Genomic DNA, 11,938 nt, shown 5'->3' on the forward strand with positions numbered 1-11,938 from the left:
TGACACATTTTAAAAGATTAGGAAGAGGACATACAGTTGCTTACGGCCATACCTCTCTGGCTCCGCCTGATCTCGTCTGATCTCAGAAGCTAAGCAGAGTAGGGCCTGGTTAGTACTTGGATGGAAGACCGCCTGGGAATCCCAGGTGCTGTAAGCTTTTTCATTTCGATCTGTAAAAGACACAGAGAAGGCCTTAGAAAGTGACTCCATTTCATTGTCAAAACTACAAAACCTTTGACACATTTTAAAAGATTAGGAAGAGGACATACAGTTGCTTACGGCCATACCTCTCTGGCTCCGCCTGATCTCGTCAGATCTCAGAAGCTAAGCAGAGTAGGGCCTGGTTAGTACTTGGATGGAAGACCGCCTGGGAATCCCAGGTGCCGTAAGCTTTTTCATTTCTCTCTCTGGAAGAAATCGAGAAGGCATTAGAAAGTGACTCCTTTTTCATTATCTAAACTCCAAAACCTTTGACACATTTTAAAATATTAGGAAGAGGACATACAGTTGCTTACGGCCATACCTCTCTGGCTTCGCCTGATCTCGTCTGATCTCAGAAGCTAAGCAGAGTAGGGCCTGGTTAGTACTTGGATGGAAGACCGCCTGGGAATCCCAGGTGCTGTAAGCTTTTTTATTTCGATCTGTAAAAGACACAGAGAAGGCCTTAGAAAGTGACTCCATTTCATTGTCAAAACTACAAAACCTTTGACACATTTTAAAAGATTAGGAAGAGGACATACAGTTGCTTACGGCCATACCTCTCTGGCTCCGCCTGATCTCGTCTGATCTCAGAAGCTAAGCAGAGTAGGGCCTGGTTAGTACTTGGATGGAAGACCGCCTGGGAATCCCAGGTGCTGTAAGCTTTTTCATTTCGATCTGTAAAAGACACAGAGAAGGCCTTAGAAAGTGACTCCATTTCATTGTCAAAACTACAAAACCTTTGACACATTTTAAAAGATTAGGAAGAGGACATACAGTTGCTTACGGCCATACCTCTCTGGCTCCGCCTGATCTCGTCAGATCTCAGAAGCTAAGCAGAGTAGGGCCTGGTTAGTACTTGGATGGAAGACCGCCTGGGAATCCCAGGTGCCGTAAGCTTTTTCATTTCTCTCTCTGGAAGAAATCGAGAAGGCATTAGAAAGTGACTCCTTTTTCATTATCAAAACTCCAAAACCTTTGACACATTTTAAAAGATTAGGAAGAGGACATACAGTTGCTTACGGCCATACCTCTCTGGCTTCGCCTGATCTCGTCTGATCTCAGAAGCTAAGCAGAGTAGGGCCTGGTTAGTACTTGGATGGAAGACCGCCTGGGAATCCCAGGTGCTGTAAGCTTTTTCATTTCGATCTGTAAAAGACACAGAGAAGGCCTTAGAAAGTGACTCCATTTAATTGTCAAAACTACAAAACCTTTGACACATTTTAAAAGATTAGGTAGAGGACATACAGTTGCTTACGGCCATACCTCTCTGGCTCCGCCTGATCTCGTCAGATCTCAGAAGCTAAGCAGAGTAGGGCCTGGTTAGTACTTGGATGGAAGACCGCCTAGGAATCCCAGGTGCCGTAAGCTTTTTCATTTCTATCTGTAAAAGACACAGAGAAGGCCTTAGAAAGTGACTCCATTTCATTGTCAAAACTACAAAACCTTTGACACATTTTAAAAGATTAGGTAGAGGACATACAGTTGCTTACGGCCATACCTCTCTGGCTCCGCCTGATCTCGTCTGATCTCAGAAGCTAAGCAGAGTAGGGCCTGGTTAGTACTTGGATGGAAGACCGCCTGGGAATCCCAGGTGCCGTAAGCTTTTTCATTTCTCTCTCTGGAAGAAATCGAGAAGGCATTAGAAAGTGACTCCTTTTTCATTATCAAAACTCCAAAACCTTTGACACATTTTAAAAGATTAGGAAGAGGACATACAGTTGCTTACGGCCATACCTCTCTGGCTCGGCCTGATCTCGTCTGATCTCAGAAGCTAAGCAGAGTAGGGCCTGGTTAGTACTTGGATGGAAGACCGCCTGCGAATCCCAGGTGCTGTAAGCTTTTTCATTTCGATCTGTAAAAGACACAGAGAAGGCCTTAGAAAGTGACTCCTTTTTCATTATCAAAACTCCAAAACCTTTGACACATTTTAAAAGATTAGGTAGAGGACATACAGTTGCTTACGGCCATACCTCTCTGGCTCCGCCTGATCTCGTCTGATCTCAGAAGCTAAGCAGAGTAGGGCCTGGTTAGTACTTGGATGGAAGACCGCCTGGGAATCCCAGGTGCTGTAAGCTTTTTCATTTCGATCTGTAAAAGACACAGAGAAGGCCTTAGAAAGTGACTCCATTTCATTGTCAAAACTACAAAACCTTTGACACATTTTAAAAGATTAGGAAGAGGACATACAGTTGCTTACGGCCATACCTCTCTGGCTCCGCCTGATCTCGTCAGATCTCAGAAGCTAAGCAGAGTAGGGCCTGGTTAGTACTTGGATGGAAGACCGCCTGGGAATCCCAGGTGCCGTAAGCTTTTTCATTTCTCTCTCTGGAAGAAATCGAGAAGGCATTAGAAAGTGACTCCTTTTTCATTATCAAAACTCCAAAACCTTTGACACATTTTAAAAGATTAGGAAGAGGACATACAGTTGCTTACGGCCATACCTCTCTGGCTCCGCCTGATCTCGTCTGATCTCAGAAGCTAAGCAGAGTAGGGCCTGGTTAGTACTTGGATGGAAGACCGCCTGGGAATCCCAGGTGCTGTAAGCTTTTTCATTTCGATCTGTAAAAGACACAGAGAAGGCCTTAGAAAGTGACTCCATTTCATTGTCAAAACTACAAAACCTTTGACACATTTTAAAAGATTAGGAAGAGGACATACAGTTGCTTACGGCCATACCTCTCTTGCTCCGCCTGATCTCGTCTGATCTCAGAAGCTAAGCAGAGTAGGGCCTGGTTAGTACTTGGATGGAAGACCGCCTGGGAATCCCAGGTGCCGTAAGCTTTTTCATTTCTCTCTCTGGAAGAAATCGAGAAGGCATTAGAAAGTGACTCCTTTTTCATTATCAAAACTCCAAAACCTTTGACACATTTTAAAAGATTAGGAAGAGGACATACAGTTGCTTACGGCCATACCTCTCTGGCTCCGCCTGATCTCGTCTGATCTCAGAAGCTAAGCAGAGTAGGGCCTGGTTAGTACTTGGATGGAAGACCGCCTGGGAATCCCAGGTGCTGTAAGCTTTTTCATTTCGATCTGTAAAAGACACAGAGAAGGCCTTAGAAAGTGACTCCATTTCATTGTCAAAACTACAAAACCTTTGACACATTTTAAAAGATTAGGAAGAGGACATACGGTTGCTTACGGCCATACCTCTCTGGCTCCGCCTGATCTCGTCAGATCTCAGAAGCTAAGCAGAGTAGGGCCTGGTTAGTACTTGGATGGAAGACCGCCTGGGAATCCCAGCTGCCGTAAGCTTTTTCATTTCTCTCTCTGGAAGAAATCGAGAAGGCATTAGAAAGTGACTCCTTTTTCATTATCAAAACTCCAAAACCTTTGACACATTTTAAAAGATTAGGAAGAGGACATACTGTTGCTTACGGCCATACCTCTCTGGCTCCGCCTGATCTCGTCTGATCTCAGAAGCTAAGCAGAGTAGGGCCTGGTTAGTACTTGGATGGAAGACCGCCTGGGAATCCCAGGTGCTTTAAGCTTTTTCATTTCGATCTGTAAAAGACACAGAGAAGGCCTTAGAAAGTGACTCCATTTCATTGTCAAAACTACAAAACCTTTGACACATTTTAAAAGATTAGGAAGAGGACATACAGTTGCTTACGGCCATACCTCTCTTGCTCCGCCTGATCTCGTCTGATCTCAGAAGCTAAGCAGAGTAGGGCCTGGTTAGTACTTGGATGGAAGACCGCCTGGGAATCCCAGGTGCCGTAAGCTTTTTCATTTCTCTCTCTGGAAGAAATCGAGAAGGCATTAGAAAGTGACTCCTTTTTCATTATCAAAACTCCAAAACCTTTGACACATTTTAAAAGATTAGGAAGAGGACATACAGTTGCTTACGGCCATACCTCTCTGGCTCCGCCTGATCTCGTCTGATCTCAGAAGCTAAGCAGAGTAGGGCCTGGTTAGTACTTGGATGGAAGACCGCCTGGGAATCCCAGGTGCTGTAAGCTTTTTCATTTCGATCTGTAAAAGACACAGAGAAGGCCTTAGAAAGTGACTCCATTTCATTGTCAAAACTACAAAACCTTTGACACATTTTAAAAGATTAGGAAGAGGACATACAGTTGCTTACGGCCATACCTCTCTGGCTCCGCCTGATCTCGTCAGATCTCAGAAGCTAAGCAGAGTAGGGCCTGGTTAGTACTTGGATGGAAGACCGCCTGGGAATCCCAGGTGCCGTAAGCTTTTTCATTTCTCTCTCTGGAAGAAATCGAGAAGGCATTAGAAAGTGACTCCTTTTTCATTATCTAAACTCCAAAACCTTTGACACATTTTAAAATATTAGGAAGAGGACATACAGTTGCTTACGGCCATACCTCTCTGGCTTCGCCTGATCTCGTCTGATCTCAGAAGCTAAGCAGAGTAGGGCCTGGTTAGTACTTGGATGGAAGACCGCCTGGGAATCCCAGGTGCTGTAAGCTTTTTTATTTCGATCTGTAAAAGACACAGAGAAGGCCTTAGAAAGTGACTCCATTTCATTGTCAAAACTACAAAACCTTTGACACATTTTAAAAGATTAGGAAGAGGACATACAGTTGCTTACGGCCATACCTCTCTGGCTCCGCCTGATCTCGTCTGATCTCAGAAGCTAAGCAGAGTAGGGCCTGGTTAGTACTTGGATGGAAGACCGCCTGGGAATCCCAGGTGCTGTAAGCTTTTTCATTTCGATCTGTAAAAGACACAGAGAAGGCCTTAGAAAGTGACTCCATTTCATTGTCAAAACTACAAAACCTTTGACACATTTTAAAAGATTAGGAAGAGGACATACAGTTGCTTACGGCCATACCTCTCTGGCTCCGCCTGATCTCGTCAGATCTCAGAAGCTAAGCAGAGTAGGGCCTGGTTAGTACTTGGATGGAAGACCGCCTGGGAATCCCAGGTGCCGTAAGCTTTTTCATTTCTCTCTCTGGAAGAAATCGAGAAGGCATTAGAAAGTGACTCCTTTTTCATTATCAAAACTCCAAAACCTTTGACACATTTTAAAAGATTAGGAAGAGGACATACAGTTGCTTACGGCCATACCTCTCTGGCTCCGCCTGATCTCGTCTGATCTCAGAAGCTAAGCAGAGTAGGGCCTGGTTAGTACTTGGATGGAAGACCGCCTGGGAATCCCAGGTGCTGTAAGCTTTTTCATTTCGATCTGTAAAAGACACAGAGAAGGCCTTAGAAAGTGACTCCATTTCATTGTCAAAACTACAAAACCTTTGACACATTTTAAAAGATTAGGAAGAGGACATACAGTTGCTTACGGCCATACCTCTCTTGCTCCGCCTGATCTCGTCTGATCTCAGAAGCTAAGCAGAGTAGGGCCTGGTTAGTACTTGGATGGAAGACCGCCTGGGAATCCCAGGTGCCGTAAGCTTTTTCATTTCTCTCTCTGGAAGAAATCGAGAAGGCATTAGAAAGTGACTCCTTTTTCATTATCAAAACTCCAAAACCTTTGACACATTTTAAAAGATTAGGAAGAGGACATACAGTTGCTTACGGCCATACCTCTCTGGCTCCGCCTGATCTCGTCTGATCTCAGAAGCTAAGCAGAGTAGGGCCTGGTTAGTACTTGGATGGAAGACCGCCTGGGAATCCCAGGTGCTGTAAGCTTTTTCATTTCGATCTGTAAAAGACACAGAGAAGGCCTTAGAAAGTGACTCCATTTCATTGTCAAAACTACAAAACCTTTGACACATTTTAAAAGATTAGGAAGAGGACATACGGTTGCTTACGGCCATACCTCTCTTGCTCCGCCTGATCTCGTCTGATCTCAGAAGCTAAGCAGAGTAGGGCCTGGTTAGTACTTGGATGGAAGACCGCCTGGGAATCCCAGGTGCCGTAAGCTTTTTCATTTCTCTCTCTGGAAGAAATCGAGAAGGCATTAGAAAGTGACTCCTTTTTCATTATCAAAACTCCAAAACCTTTGACACATTTTAAAAGATTAGGAAGAGGACATACAGTTGCTTACGGCCATACCTCTCTGGCTCCGCCTGATCTCGTCTGATCTCAGAAGCTAAGCAGAGTAGGGCCTGGTTAGTACTTGGATGGAAGACCGCCTGGGAATCCCAGGTGCCGTAAGCTTTTTCATTTCTCTCTCTGGAAGAAATCGAGAAGGCATTAGAAAGTGACTCCTTTTTCATTATCTAAACTCCAAAACCTTTGACACATTTTAAAATATTAGGAAGAGGACATACAGTTGCTTACGGCCATACCTCTCTGGCTTCGCCTGATCTCGTCTGATCTCAGAAGCTAAGCAGAGTAGGGCCTGGTTAGTACTTGGATGGAAGACCGCCTGGGAATCCCAGGTGCTGTAAGCTTTTTCATTTCGATCTGTAAAAGACACAGAGAAGGCCTTAGAAAGTGACTCCATTTAATTGTCAAAACTACAAAACCTTTGACACATTTTAAAAGATTAGGTAGAGGACATACAGTTGCTTACGGCCATACCTCTCTGGCTCCGCCTGATCTCGTCAGATCTCAGAAGCTAAGCAGAGTAGGGCCTGGTTAGTACTTGGATGGAAGACCGCCTGGGAATCCCAGGTGCCGTAAGCTTTTTCATTTCTCTCTCTGGAAGAAATCGAGAAGGCATTAGAAAGTGACTCCTTTTTCATTATCAAAACTCCAAAACCTTTGACACATTTTAAAAGATTAGGAAGAGGACATACAGTTGCTTACGGCCATACCTCTCTGGCTCCGCCTGATCTCGTCTGATCTCAGAAGCTAAGCAGAGTAGGGCCTGGTTAGTACTTGGATGGAAGACCGCCTGGGAATCCCAGGTGCTGTAAGCTTTTTTATTTCGATCTGTAAAAGACACAAAGAAGAACTTAGAAAGTGACTCCATTTCATTGTCAAAACTCCAAAACCTTTGACACATTTTAAAAGATTAGGTAGAGGACATACAGTTGCTTACGGCCATACCTCTCTGGCTCCGCCTGATCTCGTCAGATCTCAGAAGCTAAGCAGAGTAGGGCCTGGTTAGTACTTGGATGGAAGACCGCCTGGGAATCCCAGGTGCTGTAAGCTTTTTCATTTCGATCTGTAAAAGACACAGAGAAGGCCTTAGAAAGTGACTCCATTTAATTGTCAAAACTACAAAACCTTTGACACATTTTAAAAGATTAGGTAGAGGACATACAGTTGCTTACGGCCATACCTCTCTGGCTCCGCCTGATCTCGTCAGATCTCAGAAGCTAAGCAGAGTAGGGCCTGGTTAGTACTTGGATGGAAGACCGCCTGGGAATCCCAGGTGCTGTAAGCTTTTTCATTTCGATCTGTAAAAGACACAGAGAAGGCCTTAGAAAGTGACTCCATTTCATTGTCAAAACTACAAAACCTTTGACACATTTTAAAAGATTAGGAAGAGGACATACAGTTGCTTACGGCCATACCTCTCTGGCTTCGCCTGATCTCGTCTGATCTCAGAAGCTAAGCAGAGTAGGGCCTGGTTAGTACTTGGATGGAAGACCGCCTGGGAATCCCAGGTGCCGTAAGCTTTTTCATTTCTCTCTCTGGAAGAAATCGAGAAGGCATTAGAAAGTGACTCCTTTTTCATTATCAAAACTCCAAAACCTTTGACACATTTTAAAAGATTAGGAAGAGGACATACAGTTGCTTACAGCCATACCTCTCTGGCTCCGTCTGATCTCAGAAGCTAAGCAGAGTAGGGCCTGGTTAGTACTTGGATGGAAGACCGCCTGGGAATCCCAGGTGCTGTAAGCTTTTTCATTTCGATCTGTAAAAGACACAGAGAAGGCCTTAGAAAGTGACTCCATTTCATTGTCAAAACTACAAAACCTTTGACACATTTTAAAAGATTAGGAAGAGGACATACAGTTGCTTACGGCCATACCTCTCTGGCTCCGCCTGATCTCGTCAGATCTCAGAAGCTAAGCAGAGTAGGGCCTGGTTAGTACTTGGATGGAAGACCGCCTGGGAATCCCAGGTGCCGTAAGCTTTTTCATTTCTCTCTCTGGAAGAAATCGAGAAGGCATTAGAAAGTGACTCCTTTTTCATTATCAAAACTCCAAAACCTTTGACACATTTTAAAAGATTAGGAAGAGGACATACAGTTGCTTATGGCCATACCTCTCTGGCTCCGCCTGATCTCGTCTGATCTCAGAAGCTAAGCAGAGTAGGGCCTGGTTAGTACTTGGATGGAAGACCGCCTGGGAATCCCAGGTGCCGTAAGCTTTTTCATTTCTCTCTCTGGAAGAAATCGAGAAGGCATTAGAAAGTGACTCCTTTTTCATTATCTAAACTCCAAAACCTTTGACACATTTTAAAATATTAGGAAGAGGACATACAGTTGCTTACGGCCATACCTCTCTGGCTTCGCCTGATCTCGTCTGATCTCAGAAGCTAAGCAGAGTAGGGCCTGGTTAGTACTTGGATGGAAGACCGCCTGGGAATCCCAGGTGCTGTAAGCTTTTTCATTTCGATCTGTAAAAGACACAGAGAAGGCCTTAGAAAGTGACTCCATTTAATTGTCAAAACTACAAAACCTTTGACACATTTTAAAAGATTAGGTAGAGGACATACAGTTGCTTACGGCCATACCTCTCTGGCTCCGCCTGATCTCGTCAGATCTCAGAAGCTAAGCAGAGTAGGGCCTGGTTAGTACTTGGATGGAAGACCGCCTGGGAATCCCAGGTGCCGTAAGCTTTTTCATTTCTCTCTCTGGAAGAAATCGAGAAGGCATTAGAAAGTGACTCCTTTTTCATTATCAAAACTCCAAAACCTTTGACACATTTTAAAAGATTAGGAAGAGGACATACAGTTGCTTACGGCCATACCTCTCTGGCTCCGCCTGATCTCGTCTGATCTCAGAAGCTAAGCAGAGTAGGGCCTGGTTAGTACTTGGATGGAAGACCGCCTGGGAATCCCAGGTGCTGTAAGCTTTTTTATTTCGATCTGTAAAAGACACAAAGAAGAACTTAGAAAGTGACTCCATTTCATTGTCAAAACTCCAAAACCTTTGACACATTTTAAAAGATTAGGTAGAGGACATACAGTTGCTTACGGCCATACCTCTCTGGCTCCGCCTGATCTCGTCAGATCTCAGAAGCTAAGCAGAGTAGGGCCTGGTTAGTACTTGGATGGAAGACCGCCTGGGAATCCCAGGTGCCGTAAGCTTTTTCATTTCTCTCTCTGGAAGAAATCGAGAAGGCATTAGAAAGTGACTCCTTTTTCATTATCTAAACTCCAAAACCTTTGACACATTTTAAAATATTAGGAAGAGGACATACAGTTGCTTACGGCCATACCTCTCTGGCTTCGCCTGATCTCGTCTGATCTCAGAAGCTAAGCAGAGTAGGGCCTGGTTAGTACTTGGATGGAAGACCGCCTGGGAATCCCAGGTGCTGTAAGCTTTTTCATTTCGATCTGTAAAAGACACAGAGAAGGCCTTAGAAAGTGACTCCATTTAATTGTCAAAACTACAAAACCTTTGACACATTTTAAAAGATTAGGTAGAGGACATACAGTTGCTTACGGCCATACCTCTCTGGCTCCGCCTGATCTCGTCAGATCTCAGAAGCTAAGCAGAGTAGGGCCTGGTTAGTACTTGGATGGAAGACCGCCTGGGAATCCCAGGTGCTGTAAGCTTTTTCATTTCGATCTGTAAAAGACACAGAGAAGGCCTTAGAAAGTGACTCCATTTAATTGTCAAAACTACAAAACCTTTGACACATTTTAAAAGATTAGGTAGAGGACATACAGTTGCTTACGGCCATACCTCTCTGGCTCCGCCTGATCTCGTCTGATCTCAGAAGCTAAGCAGAGTAGGGCCTGGTTAGTACTTGGATGGAAGACCGCCTGGGAATCCCAGGTGCCGTAAGCTTTTTCATTTCTATCTGTAAAAGACACAGAGAAGGCCTTAGAAAGTGACTCCATTTCATTGTCAAAACTACAAAACCTTTGACACATTTTAAAAGATTAGGAAGAGGACATACAGTTGCTTATGGCCATACCTCTCTGGCTCCGCCTGATCTCGTCAGATCTCAGAAGCTAAGCAGAGTAGGGCCTGGTTAGTACTTGGATGGAAGACCGCCTGGGAATCCCAGGTGCCGTAAGCTTTTTCATTTCTCTCTCTGGAAGAAATCGAGAAGGCATTAGAAAGTGACTCCTTTTTCATTATCAAAACTCCAAAACCTTTGACACATTTTAAAAGATTAGGAAGAGGACATACAGTTGCTTACGGCCATACCTCTCTGGCTCGGCCTGATCTCGTCTGATCTCAGAAGCTAAGCAGAGTAGGGCCTGGTTAGTACTTGGATGGAAGACCGCCTGGGAATCCCAGGTGCTGTAAGCTTTTTCATTTCGATCTGTAAAAGACACAGAGAAGGCCTTAGAAAGTGACTCCATTTCATTGTCAAAACTACAAAACCTTTGACACATTTTAAAAGATTAGGAAGAGGACATACAGTTGCTTACGGCCATACCTCTCTGGCTCCGCCTGATCTCGTCAGATCTCAGAAGCTAAGCAGAGTAGGGCCTGGTTAGTACTTGGATGGAAGACCGCCTGGGAATCCCAGGTGCCGTAAGCTTTTTCATTTCTCTCTCTGGAAGAAATCGAGAAGGCATTAGAAAGTGACTCCTTTTTCATTATCTAAACTCCAAAACCTTTGACACATTTTAAAATATTAGGAAGAGGACATACAGTTGCTTACGGCCATACCTCTCTGGCTTCGCCTGATCTCGTCTGATCTCAGAAGCTAAGCAGAGTAGGACCTGGTTAGTACTTGGATGGAAGACCGCCTGGGAATCCCAGGTGCTGTAAGCTTTTTCATTTCGATCTGTAAAAGACACAGAGAAGGCCTTAGAAAGTGACTCCATTTAATTGTCAAAACTACAAAACCTTTGACACATTTTAAAAGATTAGGTAGAGGACATACAGTTGCTTACGGCCATACCTCTCTGGCTCCGCCTGATCTCGTCTGATCTCAGAAGCTAAGCAGAGTAGGGCCTGGTTAGTACTTGGATGGAAGACCGCCTGGGAATCCCAGGTGCCGTAAGCTTTTTCATTTCTCTCTCTGGAAGAAATCGAGAAGGCATTAGAAAGTGACTCCTTTTTCATTATCAAAACTCCAAAACCTTTGACACATTTTAAAAGATTAGGAAGAGGACATACAGTTGCTTACGGCCATACCTCTCTGGCTCCGCCTGATCTCGTCTGATCTCAGAAGCTAAGCAGAGTAGGGCCTGGTTAGTACTTGGATGGAAGACCGCCTGGGAATCCCAGGTGCTGTAAGCTTTTTTATTTCGATCTGTAAAAGACACAGAGAAGAACTTAGAAAGTGACTCCATTTCATTGTCAAAACTCCAAAACCTTTGACACATTTTAAAAGATTAGGTAGAGGACATACAGTTGCTTACGGCCATACCTCTCTGGCTCCGCCTGATCTCGTCAGATCTCAGAAGCTAAGCAGAGTAGGGCCTGGTTAGTACTTGGATGGAAGACCGCCTGGGAATCCCAGGTGCCGTAAGCTTTTTCATTTCTCTCTCTGGAAGAAATCGAGAAGGCATTAGAAAGTGACTCCTTTTTCATTATCAAAACTCCAAAACCTTTGACACATTTTAAAAGATTAGGAAGAGGACATACAGTTGCTTACGGCCATACCTCTCTGGCTCCGCCTGATCTCGTCTGATCTCAGAAGCTAAGCAGAGTAGGGCCTGGTTAGTACTTGGATGGAAGACCGCCTGGGAATCCCAGGTGCTGTAAGCTTTTTTATTTCGATCTGTA

General features: G+C 44.5%; 50 non-coding genes and 1 pseudogene across 50 annotated transcripts; all 51 read left to right on the plus strand.

Annotated features, from left to right (window-relative positions):
• Positions 1-38: 38 nt before the first annotated feature.
• On the plus strand, positions 39-157 carry LOC144395944 (5S ribosomal RNA). The gene has a single exon (XR_013458090.1). It is a non-coding gene; the product is annotated as a 5S ribosomal RNA (ribosomal RNA).
• Positions 158-273: 116 nt separating this feature from the next.
• On the plus strand, positions 274-392 carry LOC144389681 (5S ribosomal RNA). The gene has a single exon (XR_013453821.1). It is a non-coding gene; the product is annotated as a 5S ribosomal RNA (ribosomal RNA).
• Positions 393-509: 117 nt separating this feature from the next.
• Positions 510-628, plus strand: LOC144391340 (5S ribosomal RNA). The gene has a single exon (XR_013455252.1). It is a non-coding gene; the product is annotated as a 5S ribosomal RNA (ribosomal RNA).
• Positions 629-744: 116 nt separating this feature from the next.
• On the plus strand, positions 745-863 carry LOC144395945 (5S ribosomal RNA). Its single transcript, XR_013458091.1, has one exon. It is a non-coding gene; the product is annotated as a 5S ribosomal RNA (ribosomal RNA).
• Positions 864-979: 116 nt separating this feature from the next.
• On the plus strand, positions 980-1,098 carry LOC144389695 (5S ribosomal RNA). The gene has a single exon (XR_013453840.1). It is a non-coding gene; the product is annotated as a 5S ribosomal RNA (ribosomal RNA).
• A 117-nt stretch (positions 1,099-1,215) lies between these two features.
• LOC144391345 (5S ribosomal RNA) lies at positions 1,216-1,334 on the plus strand. The gene has a single exon (XR_013455254.1). It is a non-coding gene; the product is annotated as a 5S ribosomal RNA (ribosomal RNA).
• A 116-nt stretch (positions 1,335-1,450) lies between these two features.
• On the plus strand, positions 1,451-1,569 carry LOC144397481 (5S ribosomal RNA). Its single transcript, XR_013459627.1, has one exon. It is a non-coding gene; the product is annotated as a 5S ribosomal RNA (ribosomal RNA).
• Positions 1,570-1,685: 116 nt separating this feature from the next.
• On the plus strand, positions 1,686-1,804 carry LOC144401565 (5S ribosomal RNA). Its single transcript, XR_013463500.1, has one exon. It is a non-coding gene; the product is annotated as a 5S ribosomal RNA (ribosomal RNA).
• Positions 1,805-1,921: 117 nt separating this feature from the next.
• Positions 1,922-2,040, plus strand: LOC144399655 (5S ribosomal RNA). Its single transcript, XR_013461801.1, has one exon. It is a non-coding gene; the product is annotated as a 5S ribosomal RNA (ribosomal RNA).
• A 117-nt stretch (positions 2,041-2,157) lies between these two features.
• LOC144395946 (5S ribosomal RNA) lies at positions 2,158-2,276 on the plus strand. The gene has a single exon (XR_013458092.1). It is a non-coding gene; the product is annotated as a 5S ribosomal RNA (ribosomal RNA).
• A 116-nt stretch (positions 2,277-2,392) lies between these two features.
• On the plus strand, positions 2,393-2,511 carry LOC144389706 (5S ribosomal RNA). The gene has a single exon (XR_013453853.1). It is a non-coding gene; the product is annotated as a 5S ribosomal RNA (ribosomal RNA).
• A 117-nt stretch (positions 2,512-2,628) lies between these two features.
• Positions 2,629-2,747, plus strand: LOC144395947 (5S ribosomal RNA). The gene has a single exon (XR_013458093.1). It is a non-coding gene; the product is annotated as a 5S ribosomal RNA (ribosomal RNA).
• Positions 2,748-2,863: 116 nt separating this feature from the next.
• Positions 2,864-2,982, plus strand: LOC144397148 (5S ribosomal RNA). Its single transcript, XR_013459293.1, has one exon. It is a non-coding gene; the product is annotated as a 5S ribosomal RNA (ribosomal RNA).
• Positions 2,983-3,099: 117 nt separating this feature from the next.
• Positions 3,100-3,218, plus strand: LOC144395948 (5S ribosomal RNA). The gene has a single exon (XR_013458094.1). It is a non-coding gene; the product is annotated as a 5S ribosomal RNA (ribosomal RNA).
• A 116-nt stretch (positions 3,219-3,334) lies between these two features.
• On the plus strand, positions 3,335-3,453 carry LOC144399301 (5S ribosomal RNA). Its single transcript, XR_013461446.1, has one exon. It is a non-coding gene; the product is annotated as a 5S ribosomal RNA (ribosomal RNA).
• Positions 3,454-3,570: 117 nt separating this feature from the next.
• On the plus strand, positions 3,571-3,689 carry LOC144399296 (5S ribosomal RNA). The gene has a single exon (XR_013461441.1). It is a non-coding gene; the product is annotated as a 5S ribosomal RNA (ribosomal RNA).
• A 116-nt stretch (positions 3,690-3,805) lies between these two features.
• LOC144397149 (5S ribosomal RNA) lies at positions 3,806-3,924 on the plus strand. Its single transcript, XR_013459294.1, has one exon. It is a non-coding gene; the product is annotated as a 5S ribosomal RNA (ribosomal RNA).
• Positions 3,925-4,041: 117 nt separating this feature from the next.
• On the plus strand, positions 4,042-4,160 carry LOC144395949 (5S ribosomal RNA). Its single transcript, XR_013458095.1, has one exon. It is a non-coding gene; the product is annotated as a 5S ribosomal RNA (ribosomal RNA).
• Positions 4,161-4,276: 116 nt separating this feature from the next.
• Positions 4,277-4,395, plus strand: LOC144389723 (5S ribosomal RNA). Its single transcript, XR_013453872.1, has one exon. It is a non-coding gene; the product is annotated as a 5S ribosomal RNA (ribosomal RNA).
• Positions 4,396-4,512: 117 nt separating this feature from the next.
• On the plus strand, positions 4,513-4,631 carry LOC144391351 (5S ribosomal RNA). Its single transcript, XR_013455257.1, has one exon. It is a non-coding gene; the product is annotated as a 5S ribosomal RNA (ribosomal RNA).
• A 116-nt stretch (positions 4,632-4,747) lies between these two features.
• Positions 4,748-4,866, plus strand: LOC144395950 (5S ribosomal RNA). The gene has a single exon (XR_013458096.1). It is a non-coding gene; the product is annotated as a 5S ribosomal RNA (ribosomal RNA).
• A 116-nt stretch (positions 4,867-4,982) lies between these two features.
• LOC144389737 (5S ribosomal RNA) lies at positions 4,983-5,101 on the plus strand. Its single transcript, XR_013453887.1, has one exon. It is a non-coding gene; the product is annotated as a 5S ribosomal RNA (ribosomal RNA).
• Positions 5,102-5,218: 117 nt separating this feature from the next.
• On the plus strand, positions 5,219-5,337 carry LOC144395951 (5S ribosomal RNA). The gene has a single exon (XR_013458097.1). It is a non-coding gene; the product is annotated as a 5S ribosomal RNA (ribosomal RNA).
• Positions 5,338-5,453: 116 nt separating this feature from the next.
• Positions 5,454-5,572, plus strand: LOC144397150 (5S ribosomal RNA). The gene has a single exon (XR_013459295.1). It is a non-coding gene; the product is annotated as a 5S ribosomal RNA (ribosomal RNA).
• Positions 5,573-5,689: 117 nt separating this feature from the next.
• LOC144395952 (5S ribosomal RNA) lies at positions 5,690-5,808 on the plus strand. The gene has a single exon (XR_013458098.1). It is a non-coding gene; the product is annotated as a 5S ribosomal RNA (ribosomal RNA).
• A 116-nt stretch (positions 5,809-5,924) lies between these two features.
• LOC144397151 (5S ribosomal RNA) lies at positions 5,925-6,043 on the plus strand. Its single transcript, XR_013459296.1, has one exon. It is a non-coding gene; the product is annotated as a 5S ribosomal RNA (ribosomal RNA).
• A 117-nt stretch (positions 6,044-6,160) lies between these two features.
• On the plus strand, positions 6,161-6,279 carry LOC144401566 (5S ribosomal RNA). Its single transcript, XR_013463501.1, has one exon. It is a non-coding gene; the product is annotated as a 5S ribosomal RNA (ribosomal RNA).
• A 117-nt stretch (positions 6,280-6,396) lies between these two features.
• LOC144391354 (5S ribosomal RNA) lies at positions 6,397-6,515 on the plus strand. The gene has a single exon (XR_013455261.1). It is a non-coding gene; the product is annotated as a 5S ribosomal RNA (ribosomal RNA).
• A 116-nt stretch (positions 6,516-6,631) lies between these two features.
• On the plus strand, positions 6,632-6,750 carry LOC144389752 (5S ribosomal RNA). Its single transcript, XR_013453903.1, has one exon. It is a non-coding gene; the product is annotated as a 5S ribosomal RNA (ribosomal RNA).
• Positions 6,751-6,867: 117 nt separating this feature from the next.
• On the plus strand, positions 6,868-6,986 carry LOC144395953 (5S ribosomal RNA). The gene has a single exon (XR_013458099.1). It is a non-coding gene; the product is annotated as a 5S ribosomal RNA (ribosomal RNA).
• Positions 6,987-7,102: 116 nt separating this feature from the next.
• On the plus strand, positions 7,103-7,221 carry LOC144389736 (5S ribosomal RNA). Its single transcript, XR_013453886.1, has one exon. It is a non-coding gene; the product is annotated as a 5S ribosomal RNA (ribosomal RNA).
• Positions 7,222-7,337: 116 nt separating this feature from the next.
• Positions 7,338-7,456, plus strand: LOC144389738 (5S ribosomal RNA). The gene has a single exon (XR_013453890.1). It is a non-coding gene; the product is annotated as a 5S ribosomal RNA (ribosomal RNA).
• A 116-nt stretch (positions 7,457-7,572) lies between these two features.
• On the plus strand, positions 7,573-7,691 carry LOC144400861 (5S ribosomal RNA). The gene has a single exon (XR_013462796.1). It is a non-coding gene; the product is annotated as a 5S ribosomal RNA (ribosomal RNA).
• Positions 7,692-7,808: 117 nt separating this feature from the next.
• Positions 7,809-7,917, plus strand: LOC144399918 (5S ribosomal RNA; annotated as a pseudogene).
• Positions 7,918-8,033: 116 nt separating this feature from the next.
• Positions 8,034-8,152, plus strand: LOC144389763 (5S ribosomal RNA). The gene has a single exon (XR_013453915.1). It is a non-coding gene; the product is annotated as a 5S ribosomal RNA (ribosomal RNA).
• Positions 8,153-8,269: 117 nt separating this feature from the next.
• Positions 8,270-8,388, plus strand: LOC144397027 (5S ribosomal RNA). The gene has a single exon (XR_013459173.1). It is a non-coding gene; the product is annotated as a 5S ribosomal RNA (ribosomal RNA).
• A 117-nt stretch (positions 8,389-8,505) lies between these two features.
• On the plus strand, positions 8,506-8,624 carry LOC144391355 (5S ribosomal RNA). The gene has a single exon (XR_013455265.1). It is a non-coding gene; the product is annotated as a 5S ribosomal RNA (ribosomal RNA).
• A 116-nt stretch (positions 8,625-8,740) lies between these two features.
• On the plus strand, positions 8,741-8,859 carry LOC144389777 (5S ribosomal RNA). The gene has a single exon (XR_013453927.1). It is a non-coding gene; the product is annotated as a 5S ribosomal RNA (ribosomal RNA).
• A 117-nt stretch (positions 8,860-8,976) lies between these two features.
• Positions 8,977-9,095, plus strand: LOC144395955 (5S ribosomal RNA). The gene has a single exon (XR_013458101.1). It is a non-coding gene; the product is annotated as a 5S ribosomal RNA (ribosomal RNA).
• Positions 9,096-9,211: 116 nt separating this feature from the next.
• LOC144389795 (5S ribosomal RNA) lies at positions 9,212-9,330 on the plus strand. Its single transcript, XR_013453943.1, has one exon. It is a non-coding gene; the product is annotated as a 5S ribosomal RNA (ribosomal RNA).
• Positions 9,331-9,447: 117 nt separating this feature from the next.
• LOC144391357 (5S ribosomal RNA) lies at positions 9,448-9,566 on the plus strand. Its single transcript, XR_013455267.1, has one exon. It is a non-coding gene; the product is annotated as a 5S ribosomal RNA (ribosomal RNA).
• A 116-nt stretch (positions 9,567-9,682) lies between these two features.
• LOC144389741 (5S ribosomal RNA) lies at positions 9,683-9,801 on the plus strand. The gene has a single exon (XR_013453892.1). It is a non-coding gene; the product is annotated as a 5S ribosomal RNA (ribosomal RNA).
• A 116-nt stretch (positions 9,802-9,917) lies between these two features.
• Positions 9,918-10,036, plus strand: LOC144401567 (5S ribosomal RNA). The gene has a single exon (XR_013463502.1). It is a non-coding gene; the product is annotated as a 5S ribosomal RNA (ribosomal RNA).
• A 116-nt stretch (positions 10,037-10,152) lies between these two features.
• LOC144397001 (5S ribosomal RNA) lies at positions 10,153-10,271 on the plus strand. Its single transcript, XR_013459147.1, has one exon. It is a non-coding gene; the product is annotated as a 5S ribosomal RNA (ribosomal RNA).
• Positions 10,272-10,388: 117 nt separating this feature from the next.
• LOC144399202 (5S ribosomal RNA) lies at positions 10,389-10,507 on the plus strand. The gene has a single exon (XR_013461347.1). It is a non-coding gene; the product is annotated as a 5S ribosomal RNA (ribosomal RNA).
• A 116-nt stretch (positions 10,508-10,623) lies between these two features.
• On the plus strand, positions 10,624-10,742 carry LOC144389847 (5S ribosomal RNA). The gene has a single exon (XR_013453960.1). It is a non-coding gene; the product is annotated as a 5S ribosomal RNA (ribosomal RNA).
• Positions 10,743-10,859: 117 nt separating this feature from the next.
• LOC144398141 (5S ribosomal RNA) lies at positions 10,860-10,978 on the plus strand. The gene has a single exon (XR_013460288.1). It is a non-coding gene; the product is annotated as a 5S ribosomal RNA (ribosomal RNA).
• A 116-nt stretch (positions 10,979-11,094) lies between these two features.
• Positions 11,095-11,213, plus strand: LOC144401569 (5S ribosomal RNA). The gene has a single exon (XR_013463504.1). It is a non-coding gene; the product is annotated as a 5S ribosomal RNA (ribosomal RNA).
• Positions 11,214-11,330: 117 nt separating this feature from the next.
• Positions 11,331-11,449, plus strand: LOC144395956 (5S ribosomal RNA). The gene has a single exon (XR_013458102.1). It is a non-coding gene; the product is annotated as a 5S ribosomal RNA (ribosomal RNA).
• Positions 11,450-11,565: 116 nt separating this feature from the next.
• On the plus strand, positions 11,566-11,684 carry LOC144389931 (5S ribosomal RNA). Its single transcript, XR_013453972.1, has one exon. It is a non-coding gene; the product is annotated as a 5S ribosomal RNA (ribosomal RNA).
• Positions 11,685-11,801: 117 nt separating this feature from the next.
• On the plus strand, positions 11,802-11,920 carry LOC144395957 (5S ribosomal RNA). The gene has a single exon (XR_013458103.1). It is a non-coding gene; the product is annotated as a 5S ribosomal RNA (ribosomal RNA).
• The last annotated feature ends 18 nt before the right edge of the window (positions 11,921-11,938 follow it).

Source organism: Gasterosteus aculeatus, chromosome 2 (assembly GCF_964276395.1).
Source record: "Gasterosteus aculeatus chromosome 2, fGasAcu3.hap1.1, whole genome shotgun sequence".
Lineage (NCBI taxonomy): Eukaryota > Metazoa > Chordata > Actinopteri > Perciformes > Gasterosteidae > Gasterosteus > Gasterosteus aculeatus.